Genomic DNA, 14,053 nt, shown 5'->3' on the forward strand with positions numbered 1-14,053 from the left:
GAAATCTATTTATCATCTCCTTAAATATATTCAGTGACTTGGCCTCCACAGCCTTCTGTGGTAGAGAATTCCACAGGTTCACCACCCTCGAGTGAAGAAATTTCTCGAAAATCTCAGTCCTAAATGACCTACCCCGTATCCTGTGACTGTGACCCCACGTTCCAGACCCCCCCCAGTCAGGGGAAACATCCTCCCTGCATCCAGTCTGTCTAGCCCTGTCAGAATTTTATACGTTTCAATGAGATCCCGTCTCATTCTTCTAAACTCTAGTGTATACATGTAGGAAGTCACACAACACCAGGTTATAGTCCAACAGCTTTATTTGAAATCACAAGCTTTCGGAGCGCTGCTCCTTCGTCGGGTGAAGTGGAGAGAAGCATACAGGCACAGCATATATAGTCAGAGAAAACTGCCAGATGATTACAGGTAATCTTTCTAACTGCCCTTTATCACACCTCGGCAGAGAGATAATCACAGCAATCAAAGGTGTGAATGGTGTCCAAACAGGTCAGTCAGGAAAACATTAGAAAGATTACCTGTAATCATCTGGCAGCTTTCTGACTATATATGCTGTGCCTGTATGCTTCTCTCCACTTCACCCGACGAAGGAGCAGCGCTCCGAAAGCTTGTGATTTCAAATAAAGCTGTTGGACTATAACCTGGTGTTGTGTGACTTCCTACATTTGTCCACCCCAGTCCAACACCGGCATCTCCACATCATGGCTAGTGTATACAGGCCTAGTTGACCTAATCTGTCCTCATAAGACAGTCCTGCCATCCCAGGAATCAGTCTGGTGAACCTTCGCTCCACTCCCTCTATGGCAAGTATATCCTTTCCAAAACTGCACGCAGTACTCCAGGTGTGGTCTCACCAAGGCCCTGTATAACTGTAGTAAGACATCCTTGTTCCTGTACTCAAATCCTCTTGCAATGAAGGCCAACATACCATTTGCTTTCCTAACTGCTTGCTGTACCTGTTACAGAGGTGGAAGTAGGCAGTCTTGGTGATGGAGCAGATATGTGGTCGGAAACTCATCTCAGGGTCAAATAGGAGGCCAAGGTTGCAAATGGTCTGGTTCAGCCTCAGACAGCGACCAGGGAGAGGGATGGAGTTGGTGGCTAGGGATCAGAGTTTCACAGAATCACAGAATCTACAGTGCAGATAGAGGCCATTTCGGCCCATCGAGCCTGCACCGACACATATCCCACCCTATCCCCGTAACCCCACGTATTTAATCTAACACTAAGGGTCAATTTATCATAGCTAAATCAACCTAACCTGCACATCTTTGGACTGTGGGAGGAAACCGGAGCACCCGGAGGAAACCCACGCAGACACGGGGGGAATGTGCAAACTCCACACAGACAGTCGCCCGAGGCCAGATTTGAACCCAGGTCCCTGGCGCTGTGAGGCAACAGTGCTAACCACTATGCCACCGTGCCCCCCTTTGTGGTGTTAGTTGGGGGAAATTTCTGCTCATCCGGGACTGGATGTCAGACAAGCAGCATGACAAATCAGAGACGGTGGAATGATCAAGAGAGGTGGTGGTGAAATAGAGATGGGTGTCGTCAGCATATATGTGAAACCTGATGTGCTTTTGGATGATGTTGCTGAGGGGCAGCATGTAGATGAGAAATAGGAGGGAGCCAAGGATAGATCCTTGGAGGACTCCAGACATAATGCAAAGACAGAGGGGTCAAGGGTGTGGTTTTAGAAGAGGGGGGTAATGATGACAAATTTGATGCTGAGAGGAGCTGTATCCGAGGAGAGGGAACCATTAACAATATCACCTAACATGGGGGCCAAGAAGGGAAGTTGGGTGGTCAGCAGTTTGGTGGGAATAGGATCGTGGGAGCAGGAAGTGGGTCTCATGGACAAGATGAGCTTGGAGAGGGCATGAGTTAGATAAGAGAGAAACTAGAGAAAAATGAGAGTTCAGGGCTAGGGCGGGTGTGGGGGGTACTTTAAGCTTGGCTTGGTGAGAAGGCAGAAGTCTCAATCTTATGATAAAGAAGTCCAATAGCTCCTCGCACTTCTTGTTGGAGGTGAGGGTGGAGGAGGCAGGGGAGAGGGGTTTAAGAAGACGGTTTATAGTGGAGAAAAGAAGCTGGGGGTTATATTTGCATTCCAGAATGATCCTGGAATAGTGAGCAGTTTTGACAGGAGAGCAGGGCCCAATAGTGCTTTATATGGTCCAGCCAGATATGCCAATAAATGGCTAAACCAGTTGTCCACCATAAACATTCAAGTCTGCGTCACTTAGAATTAAGGGAGTGGAGATGAGTGCTGTACCACAGGAATGACCAGGGTGAGAGTGTAATGGCAAAGGTAAAAGAACCCTTCAAAACACATTTTTATGAAATGCAAAAAATACAGACTGGTCAGCTTAGGGTGCACTCATCTGAAAATATTACTCTAATACCCACATTGAGAAAAGGGGTATTTGTTAAAGAGGAGCTTTCATTATCACAACTACTTTAAAAGATCAAATAAAAAAGATTTCCCCCATCATTCGTGCATTTAAACAGCATATTATGGTGCTCTCAGCCTACAAGGAGAAGGGTTTACTGTTACAGGCTTAATATACAAAATTCTGACGGTGTAACCCACTCAGCCAACATTGCATTATCAAGATATTATTAACTCAGTGCTTCATCTGCACTTTCATTCAGTCCCTTTATATCACTAGCCTCAGTAACACTTCCAACCTATACTCCTGACAGTGTCAAATCTTATAATTAAGCAAAGTGTATTTTTAAAAAGTTGAAGCAAAGTCCCTTTAATAGCTGGCTATTTTTTTTAAAAATGGGGTCCTATAGCAGGTCTCCTTTTCCCAATTCAGTTTTCTATCCTGCTCTCCCAAAGGCAGCGTTTCACACTGGATTATGGCTCCGCCACCAGAGCAACTCTCCAAAGTGGTCATTCTTCATCTGCCCATCCAGGCTATTTGACCATTGGGCCATCACAGACCAAACCGATCTCATCCTCACCAGACGTTCAAGTGCATTTTTCAGCAGTCATCACATGACAGCAATCAGAAGTGGGAACTGTGGCTGATCGTTCTCTTCCCAAGCCCAAGGACACTCAAGCCAACTGTAGCAACATCACGGCCATCCTAAGATTAATTAACTCAACTCGTTATCAATATTTCATTACATCCATCAATGGTAGTACACCATATTTCAGAATTAATTTTAAGAAATTGTGTTCTACATAATCACTGGTTAGTTTACACTCCTATTAGGTAGGTGGGGGGGGGGGGGGGAAGATGCGGGGAGAAGTGTTGAATTAGACTCATGAGCCATTCACACTTCTGAAGAAAATACTGTAACAGCTGATAAAAGGGAACAAATTACAATTTCACCAATCACTCATGTCATTTCACATCCAGTATTACTTCACGGTCAAATGATTTAAGTGATTAAAAAAGTTATTTTTAGCACCCTCCTTATAAAATAAAAAATGTCACACTGAGTTGCAAGAACTCACTGACACAAGGGAGACATACTGTCCCTTACTGCAAAAACCTTTACCCTCACAGCAGCTCAACTATAATCTTCCACACCCTACAACAGGCAACTGGCAATTAACCTGTACAAACCAGAGAACATCATTCAAACTGGCAACTCCCCTAGACGGCTAGCTGTGATAAGAACTCGTCATGATAGAAATCAAGAAAAATTTACAACTTACCACTCTGCACAAAGCACATAAATGCACTCGTGAGAAACACCACAAAGCCACTCTTCCCACAATTTGCATTTAAGCTAGATTGTGCAAGTTTCCAAATTTTGCCCAATACTCAGAATATTACCACAAAAACTCCATATCACTGTATTAGAAATTAAGAAATAGTCACACCACAACAATATAACCAGCTCATTCACGAGCAAAGGACGATTACAGAAGAGTACAGCAAGCAGAAATCGATTGAAGTCTTCATCAGCAAGTGGGGCGAAAAATCCCATTCCTGAAACCAATAATGTAGCCGCTGGTCTGGATTGAAGAAGTTGTTCCTCACCCCCAGCCACACAGTCCGAGTGCTGCCTTTATAGGTGTGAGCATCACTGCTGGTCTCACTGAGGTGATCATCAACGCCAGCCCGGAGTCCGTGTGACCCGTAGAGCCGCCCGGTGCCGGTGCGGGTCCCACCGCCAGCTCTCGGGACACGGCCGGCTGCAACAAAAGGTTTGCAGGCGGACAGGTTGGGTTCACGCGTTCCGGTCACCGCGGCAACGGCGGGGCCTCGCCTCCTCCCCACCCACCACTCACAGATCCAACCCGACCACGGGCTCATTCCACCCCCCCAACCAACCACCCACCCGAATGGCGGCTCGTTACCGTCGATCGGCGGCTGGTGAATCACTGCGATTGTAGCCGCTGCCTCGGCCTCATTCCCCGGCAGCTCGTTCGGATCCCGGCGGCGTTTCCTTCCCCACAGGCACCAAGGAGCTCAGTCAATCAGTCTAAGGTGACTCGGCCTGGACTCGCTGTTGCACCCATGGGGAAAAGCCTCTCCGTCTACCGCTGTCCGAAGGCTCAGGGAGCAGAGCACCGGCTCTCCGCGCTGCAGCGACACTCGCGCTACCACACAACCCACTGCGCATGCGTGCCAAGGCCCCGCCCACTGTGCTGGCGTCACTCAGTCAACCAGCGCCAGCCCATCATTCGACTGCGCATCAGTTTCATTTACGAGCAGCAGACGTGCAGTCCTCAGCGTACTTCTGCGCATGTATTACTTTGTCATTTGCATGCTCGGAGCCGCCCACTACGTGTGTCACCCTGATATTACCATACTGGGTCCGCCCACCTAGACCTCATTAGCATGCTAGCACACACCTACAGTGGTCTGATTGGTGAATTTGTTGAGGGTTTTGCTTTTTTGGAGGCTAGATTTTTGCTTTTAATTTTCTTACTGGACTACGTGACGAGTTCGAACTTAGTCTAAACATTGCAAAATAATGAAAAAATAACTAGTGTTTCTCTCACAAATTTGGAAAAAAGGAAAATGCAATTAGCCTGGCAAACCTTAAAATGCAAAAGTTGCGCAACATGGGATATCACGTCTGCGGCAGCACGAACTTTACCAGCAGACAATGAATATAGTGCTGAGTTTTTTGGAACAGGGTGTTTAGGAACTGAGTTGGGCGGAAAATTGCTCAAAAGGTCAACGAGTGCCCCTTTCAACATCGGTTTCATAAGTAAATCCATCTTGGAAGCAAGCATTTTTTGGAAATGTTAGTTTCTGAATACGGAATTTGGGGCTTGGAATAAAAATTTAATAAATCAAATATAGAGTGACAGGTTAGTCATGTTCATTGTAACACCGCACCGTAATATTCAGTATAAACTGCACCATAACACATCTCTATTCCCTCAAAGTATGGAGGAGTAATTCCTACACTGGTATGACTTTTGTTCAGTTGAAACGTGTACACTCCAAGCAGGAAATGCTTGTTTTTGAGACAGTGATAGAGCGTTGAGTCATGTATCCAGATTCCAGATCTACTGCCATTCCGAGCATCCCTTGCTGAAACATAGAAACATAGAAGATAGGAGCAGGAGTAGGTCATTTGGCCCCTCGAGCCTGCTCCACCATTCAGTGAGATCATGGCTGATCATCCAAATTCAGTACCCTGTCCCTGCCTTCTCCCCATATCCCTTGATCCCTTTAGCCTTAAGAAATATATCCAACTCCTTCTTGAATATATTTAATGAATTGGCCTCCACTGCCTTCTGTGGTAGAGAATTCCACAGGCTCACCACTTCCTGGGTGAAGAAATTCCTCCTCATCTCTGTCCTAAATGGCTTACCCCTTTTCCTTAGACTGTGACCCCTGGTTCTGGACTCCCTGGCCATCGGGAACATCCTTCCTGCATCCAGTCTGTCTAGTCCTGTTAGAATTTTATAAATTTCAATGAGATCCCCTCTCATTCTTCTAAACTCCAGCGAGTATAAGCCCAATCGACCCAATCTCTCTTCATACGTCATTCCTACCAACCCAGGTATCAGTCTGGTGAATCTTCGCTGCACTCCCTCCATGGCAAGAACATCCTTCCTCAGATAAGGCGACCAAAACTGCACACAATACTCAAGGTGTGGTCTCACAAAGGCCCAGTACAACTGCAGCAAGACATCCTTGTTCCTGTACTCGAACCCTCTCGCTACGAAGGCCAACATACCATTTGCCTTCTTAACCGCCTGCTGCACCTGCATGCTTACCTTCAGCGACTGGTGCACAAGGACACCCAGGTCTCGTTGCACTTCCCCTTTTCCCAATCTATTGCCATTCAGATAATAATCTGCCTTCCTGTTTTTGCCACCAAAGTGGATAACCTCGCATTTATCCACATTATACTGCATCTGCCATGCTTCTGCCCAATCACCCAATCTGTCCAAATCATACTGGAGTTTCTCAGCATCCTCCTCACAGCACACATGCCCACTCAGCTTTGTGTCATCTGCAAACTTCGAGATATTACATCTAGTTCCCTCGTCTAGATCATTTATATATATTGTGAATAGCTGGGGTCCCAGGACCGATCCCTGCAGTACCCCACTAATCACTACCTGCCACTCGGAAAAAGAGCCATTTATTGTAGGATACTGAGTAGGATATTGGATTAAAATTTATAAGTGGAGAATGAAACAACGGTATGGCATTAAGGAAAGGGCAGTTAAAGACAAAGTAATCAGAAAAAAATACATTGGAATAAAGGGATTAGGGATGGGACGATTGAGAGGATAATAAATAAGGAGGCATAGTATAGATTGATTCCTGGGATGAGAGGCCTGTCCTATCATGAGAGATTGTGTAGAATGGGCCTATACTCTCGGGAGTTTAAAAGAATGAGAGGTGATCTCATTGAAACATACAAGATTCTGAAGGGGATTGACAGGGTAGCTGCTGAGAGGTTGTTTCCCCTGGTTGGAGTGTCTAGAACTCGGGGATATAGTCTCAGGATAACGGGTAGGCCATTTAAGACTGAGATAAGGAAGAATTTCTTCACTCAGAGGGTTGTGAATCTTTGGAATTCTCTGCCCCAGAGGGCTGTGGATGCTGAGTCTTTGAGTATATTCAAGGCTGAGATAGATAGATTTTTGGACTCTAGGGGAATCAAGGGATATGGAGATCGAGCAGGAAAGTGGAGTTGAGGTCGATGATCAGCCATGATCTTATTGAATGGCGGAGCAGGCTCGAGGGGCCATATGGCCTACTCCTGCTCTTACTTCTTATGTTCTTATGTTCTTAGAATGCACTTAGGTGATATGCGTCCGAATTCTGGAGCTATAAAGTACAAGTTCTGGCTACTTTAATATGTTTTAATCAGAAATATCCAACAAATTAAGAAAGAGGCTTGTACATTGGATTATGCTGTACTTTGTACCCTCAAATCTACCACATTACTTTATTGGCATATACGTACAGTACATGCCAATAAATTAGATTGCCCCTGGGATTTTCATGGCGAATTGCCAGTCTTAGGTTTGCCATCTGTAATATATGTGGGTAGAACAAATGAAGGAAGCAACATGTTTAGTTGTTAGTTAAGGTGCTTGTTTTACTAGGCCAGAGCAAACTGAGCATGCTCATACTAAACTATGTGATAAACCATGTGATAATACATTACTACAATAGCAAAATACTGCAGATGCTGGAAATCTGAAATAACAACAGAAAATGCTGGAAACACTCAGCAGGCCAGGCAGCATCTGTGGAGAGAGAAACAGAGTTAACGTTTCAGGTCGATGACCCTTCGTCAGAATTGGAAAAAGTTAGAGATGTAACAGGTTATAAGCAGGTGCAGAGGCAGGAAAGGGGGGAGGGGGGAGGGGAGGAAGGAACTAAAGGCACAATCTGTGCTAGGATTGAACTCAGGAGAGATAAAATGTTGCAAATGGGGATGCAGAATCATCAACAGCTGCCGCCTGAAAAAAACGGGGGTGGGGGGGGCGGTGTGTGGTTATAGTCTGAAATTGTTGAACTCAATGTTGAGTCCAGAAGGCTGTAAAGTGCCTTATCGAAAGATGAGGTGCTGTTCCTCGAGCTTACGTTGAGCTTCATTAGAACAGTGTAACATACATTACACTGCTTTCCCCTTAAAGAAAATGTACATATTCCCCTCTCTAATACAACAAAACTATGGTCCCACCTTTCCCAGCATTACATGTACCACATAACAAAAATTCCTTGCTTTTTTTCTTTTAAATCAACTACAAATGAAGTACAAATCCAGTTTAATAACAGGTTTGCAGAGCCTTCCTGATCTCCTTACAAAAGGTTTTGGTGTTGAAACAATTTTTGGGCTGTTTTGTTCTGGTTCCGAACTCAAAGAAGTAGGTACCACCACTCTGTTTCCTCACTTGATACAACCTTGCTCACAAGACAATTCAGTACAACGGTTATGGAATGGTTTTAATTTTGTGTCCAGACACTGATCAGTCCATCCATTCAAGGTGTTTTCATACACTCTTTTCAGTACTGAGTCCTTTTGAGTCTCATCTGCAATCTCAGTTGCATTCACTGGAAAGTCTTTGTCAACTGCACCTAGCATGAAAATCTCACCTTCACTCCCAACATGTGAGTCTTCATGTGGCAACCTGGACAAAGGCAGCTGCGATTGCGTTTTGCTTTGAAGTGCGATATTCAATCGTGTAGTCATATTGTGACAACAACACTGCCCAATGTTGCATTCTTGAGGCAGCCATTGCAGGGATGGCAGATTTGGACCCCAATATTGCTAGGAACAGTTTGTGATCGGTTATCAGGGTAAACTTTCTGCCGATCAGGAACTGTTAAAATTTCTTAATTCCAAACACTATGGCAAGTGCTTCCTTTTCAATTTGCGCTCAGTTTCTTTCGCTCTTTGTGAGGGTTCACGATGCGAACACGATTGGTTTCTCTTGGCCGTCATCCATTACGTGGCGTATGACAGCTCCCACACCATAGCTAGAAGCATCTCACGCTAACTTAAGCTCACGCTCTGTGTCGTAGTGCACAATTAGAGCATCGCTAAAGAGACTTCTCTTACAAGCTTCGTAAGCTTCATTTGCGCTTTTGTCCACTTCCACTGGACATCCTTCTTGAGGAGCTAACATGGTCGCTAACTCAGGTAAGAAACGTGCATAGTACTGGACCATTCCAAGGAATGGTCTTAACTCAGACGCGTCTGCGACTTTGGAGCATTGATGACAGCATCAACCTTTTCCTTTACTGGTTGCAAGCTATTTGCATCAACTTTCAAACCAGAGTACACAACCTTTGCTCCTTTTCAATTTGACATTGTGGGAATTCAACCTTGAAGGACTAAATCTAACACTTCTAGATTTCCTTCCTCACTGCTTGTTGCGTTCAGCACATCGTCTTGATTGCATATGCAATTTGGAATTCCTTGCAAAATCTTATCCATCATAGCCCGGAAGCTTTTGGGGAGGACTTTACACCATACGGCAGCTTGGTGTATGAGTACAGTCCTTGTGTGTGTTGAAAGTGAGATACTGTTGACTCTCTTTGTCAACATTCAGCTGAGCGTAAGCGTATGACAGGTCAAGCTTAGAGAAAACCTTTGACCCAGAGAGTGCTACATACAAATTTTGTGATGTAGGTAACGGATACTGCTCATCATCAACTGCTTGGTTGATAGTAACTTTGTAGTCACCGCACAAGCTTACAGTTTTGTCTGCTTTGGGCACTATCACAATCAGGGTAGCCCATTCACTTTTGTCAGTTTTTACTCGCACTCCATTCTCTCTCAGTTTCTCTAGCTCTTCCTCCACCTGACTTTCCAATGCATAGGGGACCGGCCTTGCCTTACAGTAGACAGGCTTCATGTTGGACTTGATGCAGATATACGCATCATACCCAGTGATAGGACCTCAAAGGTAGTAATCTCAGGATTGCTACCAGTGCCACATGCTAGTCAGAGCAGAAATAGAAGGATATTTCAGGTGAATACGTGGCTAGAGGAATGGTGCAAGGGGGAGGGATTCAAATTCCTGGGACATTGGAACCGGTTCTGGGGGAGGTGGGACCAGTACAAAATGGACGGTTTGCACCTGGGCAGGACTGGGACCGATGTCCTAGGGGGAGTGTTTGCTAGTGCTGTGGGGGAGGGTTTAAACTAAAATGGCAGGGGGTTGGGAACCTGTGCAGGGAGACAGAGGAAAGGGAAACAAGGATAGAAGCAAAAGACAGGAAGGAGAAAAGCAAAAGTGGCAGTCAGAGAAATCAAGGGTTTAAATCAAACATGGCCACAGTAAATAATAATTCTAAAAGGTCTAAGAGTGTTAACAAAACAAGCCTGAAGGCATTGTGTATTAATGCGAGGAGCATTCGTAATAAGGTGGATGAATTAGCTGCGCAAATAGATGTAAATGGACATGATATGATTGGGATTACGGAAACATGGCTCCAGGGTGACCAAGGCTGGGAACTCAACATCCAGGGGTATTCAATATTCAGGAAAGACAGGCAAAAAGGAAAAGGAGGTGGGGTAGCATTGCTGGTTAAAGAGGAGATTAACACAATTGTAAGGAAGGATATTAGCTCTGATGATGTGGAATCTGTATGGGCAGAGCTGAGAAATACCAAGGGGCAGAAAATGTTAGTGGAAGTTGTATACAGACCCTCAAACAGTAATGCGGAGGTTGGGGATGGCATTAAATGGGAAATTAGAGATGCGTGCAATAAGGCCACTAAATCCCCATCCTTCCTGTCTTTTGCTTCTATCCTTGTTTCCCTTTCCTCTGTCTCCCTGCACAGGTTCCCAACCCCCTGCCATTTTAGTTTAAACCCTCCCCCACAGCACTAGCAAACACTCCCCCTAGGACATCGGTCCCAGTCCTGCCCAGGTGCAAACCGTCCATTTTGTACTGGTCCCACCTCCCCCAGAACCGGTTCCAATGTCCCAGGAATTTGAATCCCTCCCCCTTGCACCATTCCTCTAGCCACGTATTCACCTGAAATATCCTTCTATTTCTGCTCTGACTAGCATGTGGCACTGGTAGCAATCCTGAGATTACTACCTTTGAGGTCCTATCACTGGGTATGATGCGTATATCTGCATCAAGTCCAACATGAAGCCTGTCTACTGTAAGGCAAGGCCGGTCCCCTATGCATTGGAAAGTCAGGTGGAGGAAGAGCTAGAGAAACTGAGAGAGAATGGAGTGCGAGTAAAAACTGACAAAAGTGAATGGGCTACCCTGATTGTGATAGTGCCCAAAGCAGACAAAACTGTAAGCTTGTGCGGTGACTACAAAGTTACTATCAACCAAGCAGTTGATGATGAGCAGTATCCGTTACCTACATCACAAAATTTGTATGTAGCACTCTCTGGGTCAAAGGTTTTCTCTAAGCTTGACCTGTCATACGCTTACGCTCAGCTGAATGTTGACAAAGAGAGTCAACAGTATCTCACTTTCAACACACACAAGGACTGTACTCATACACCAAGCTGCCGTATGGTGTAAAGTCCTCCCCAAAAGCTTCCGGGCTATGATGGATAAGATTTTGCAAGGAATTCCAAATTGCATATGCAATCAAGACGATGTGCTGAACGCAACAAGCAGTGAGGAAGGAAATCTAGAAGTGTTAGATTTAGTCCTTCAAGGTTGAATTCCCACAATGTCAAATTGAAAAGGAGCAAAGGTTGTGTACTCTGGTTTGAAAGTTGATGCAAATAGCTTGCAACCAGTAAAGGAAAAGGTTGATGCTGTCATCAATGCTCCAAAGTCGCAGACGCGTCTGAGTTAAGACCATTCCTTGGAATGGTCCAGTACTATGCACGTTTCTTACCTGAGTTAGCGACCATGTTAGCTCCTCAAGAAGGATGTCCAGTGGAAGTGGACAAAAGCGCAAATGAAGCTTACGAAGCTTGTAAGAGAAGTCTCTTTAGCGATGCTCTAATTGTGCACTACGACACAGAGCGTGAGCTTAAGTTAGCGTGAGATGCTTCTAGCTATGGTGTGGGAGCTGTCATACGCCACGTAATGGATGACGGCCAAGAGAAACCAATCGTGTTCGCATCGTGAACCCTCACAAAGAGCGAAAGAAACTGAGCGCAAATTGAAAAGGAAGCACTTGCCATAGTGTTTGGAATTAAGAAATTTTAACAGTTCCTGATCGGCAGAAAGTTTACCCTGATAACCGATCACAAACTGTTCCTAGCAATATTGGGGTCCAAATCTGCCATCCCTGCAATGGCTGCCTCAAGAATGCAACATTGGGCAGTGTTGTTGTCACAATATGACTACACGATTGAATATCGCACTTCAAAGCAAAACGCAATCGCAGCTGCCTTTGTCCAGGTTGCCACATGAAGACTCACATGTTGGGAGTGAAGGTGAGATTTTCATGCTAGGTGCAGTTGACAAAGACTTTCCAGTGAATGCAACTGAGATTGCAGATGAGACTCAAAAGGACTCAGTACTGAAAAGAGTGTATGAAAACACCTTGAATGGATGGACTGATCAGTGTCTGGACACAAAATTAAAACCATTCCATAACCGTTGTACTGAATTGTCTTGTGAGCAAGGTTGTATCAAGTGAGGAAACAGAGTGGTGGTACCTACTTCTTTGAGTTCGGAACCAGAACAAAACAGCCCAAAAATTGTTTCAACACCAAAACCTTTTGTAAGGAGATCAGGAAGGCTCTGCAAACCTGTTATTAAACTGGATTTGTACTTCATTTGTAGTTGATTTAAAAGAAAAAAAGCAAGGAACTTTTGTTATGTGGTACATAAGGAAGTGGCCCTAGAAATAGTAGATACATTGCTGGTCATCTTCCAAAATTCTATAGACTCTGGAACAGTTCCCATGGATTGGAGGGTAGCTAATGTTACCCCACTATTCAAAAAAGGTGGTAGAGAGAAAACAGGGAATTATAGACCGGTAAGCCTGACATCGGTAGTGGGGAAAATGCTAGAGTCCATTATAAAAGATGTAATAGCAGAGCACTTGGAAAACAGTGACAGGATCGGACAAAGTCAACATGGATTTACAAAAGGTAAATCGTGCTTGACTAATCTACTGGAATTTTTTGAGGATGTAACTGGTAGAATAGATAAGGGAGAACCAGTGGATGTGGTGTATTTGGACTTTCAGAAGGCTTTCAATAAGGTCCTGCATAAGAGATTAGCGTGTAAAGTTAAGGCACATGGGATTGGGGGCAAGGTACTGACTTGGATAGAGAACTGCTTGGCAGACAGGAAGCAAAGAGTTGGAATAAATGGGTCTTTTTCCGAGTGGCAGGCAGTGACTAGTGGGGTACCGCAGGGATCGGTCCTAGGACCCCAGCTATTCACAATATATATTAATGATGTAGACGAGGGAACTAGATGTAATATCTCCAAGTTTGCAGACAGTACAAAGCTGGGTGGGCGTGTGTGCTGTGAGGAGGATGCCGAGAAACTCCAGTATGATTTGGACAGATTGGGTGATTGGGCAGATGCATGGCAGATGCAGTATAATGTGGATAAATGCGAGGTTATCCACTTTGATGGCAAAAACAGGAAGGAAGATTATTATCTGAATGGTAATAGATTGGGAGAAGGGGAAGTGCAACGAGACCTGGGTGTCCTTGTGCACCAGTCGCTGAAGGTAAGCATGCAGGTGCAGCAGGCGGATAAGAAGGCAAATGGTATGCTGGCCTTCGTTGCAAGAGGGTTCGAGTACAGGAACAAGGATGTCTTGCTGCAGTTGTACTGGGCCTTGGTGAGACCACACCTCGAGGATTGTGTGCAGTTTTGGTCGCCTTATCTGAGGAAGGATGTTCTTGCCATGGAGGAGTGCAGCGAAGATTCACCAGACTGATACCTGGGATGGCAGGAATGATGTATGAGGATTGATTGGGTCGATTGGGCTTATACTCGCTGGAGTTTAGAAGAATGAGAGGGGATCTCATTGAAACTTATAAAATTCTAACAGGACTAGACAGACTAGATGCAGGAAGGATGTTCCCGATGGTCGTGGATCCCAGAACCAGGGGTCACAGTCTAAGGATAAGGGGTAAGCCATTTAGGACAGAGATGAGGAGGAATTTCTTCACCCAGAGA

The 14,053-nt window shown here is 45.1% G+C and overlaps 1 protein-coding gene across 2 annotated transcripts in view; it reads right to left on the reverse strand.

Annotated features, from left to right (window-relative positions):
• Window positions 1–4,737, reverse strand: part of LOC147116418 (glucose-fructose oxidoreductase domain-containing protein 2-like) — a 41,498-nt gene extending 36,761 nt beyond the window's left edge. The window contains exon 1 of one of the 2 annotated variants that reach the window (XM_085991318.1): window positions 4,343–4,737. The gene's annotated coding sequence lies outside the window, so the exon portion shown is untranslated. Of the gene's footprint in view, window positions 1–4,323 lie in introns of both variants that reach the window. The other variant, XM_085991319.1, reaches the window with a different exon arrangement.
• Window positions 4,738–14,053: the final 9,316 nt, after the last annotated feature.

This window comes from Somniosus microcephalus, chromosome 6, assembly GCF_052327205.1.
Source record: "Somniosus microcephalus isolate GS21.2 chromosome 6, FLI_Smic_1.0, whole genome shotgun sequence".
Taxonomy (NCBI): Eukaryota; Metazoa; Chordata; class Chondrichthyes; order Squaliformes; family Somniosidae; genus Somniosus; species Somniosus microcephalus.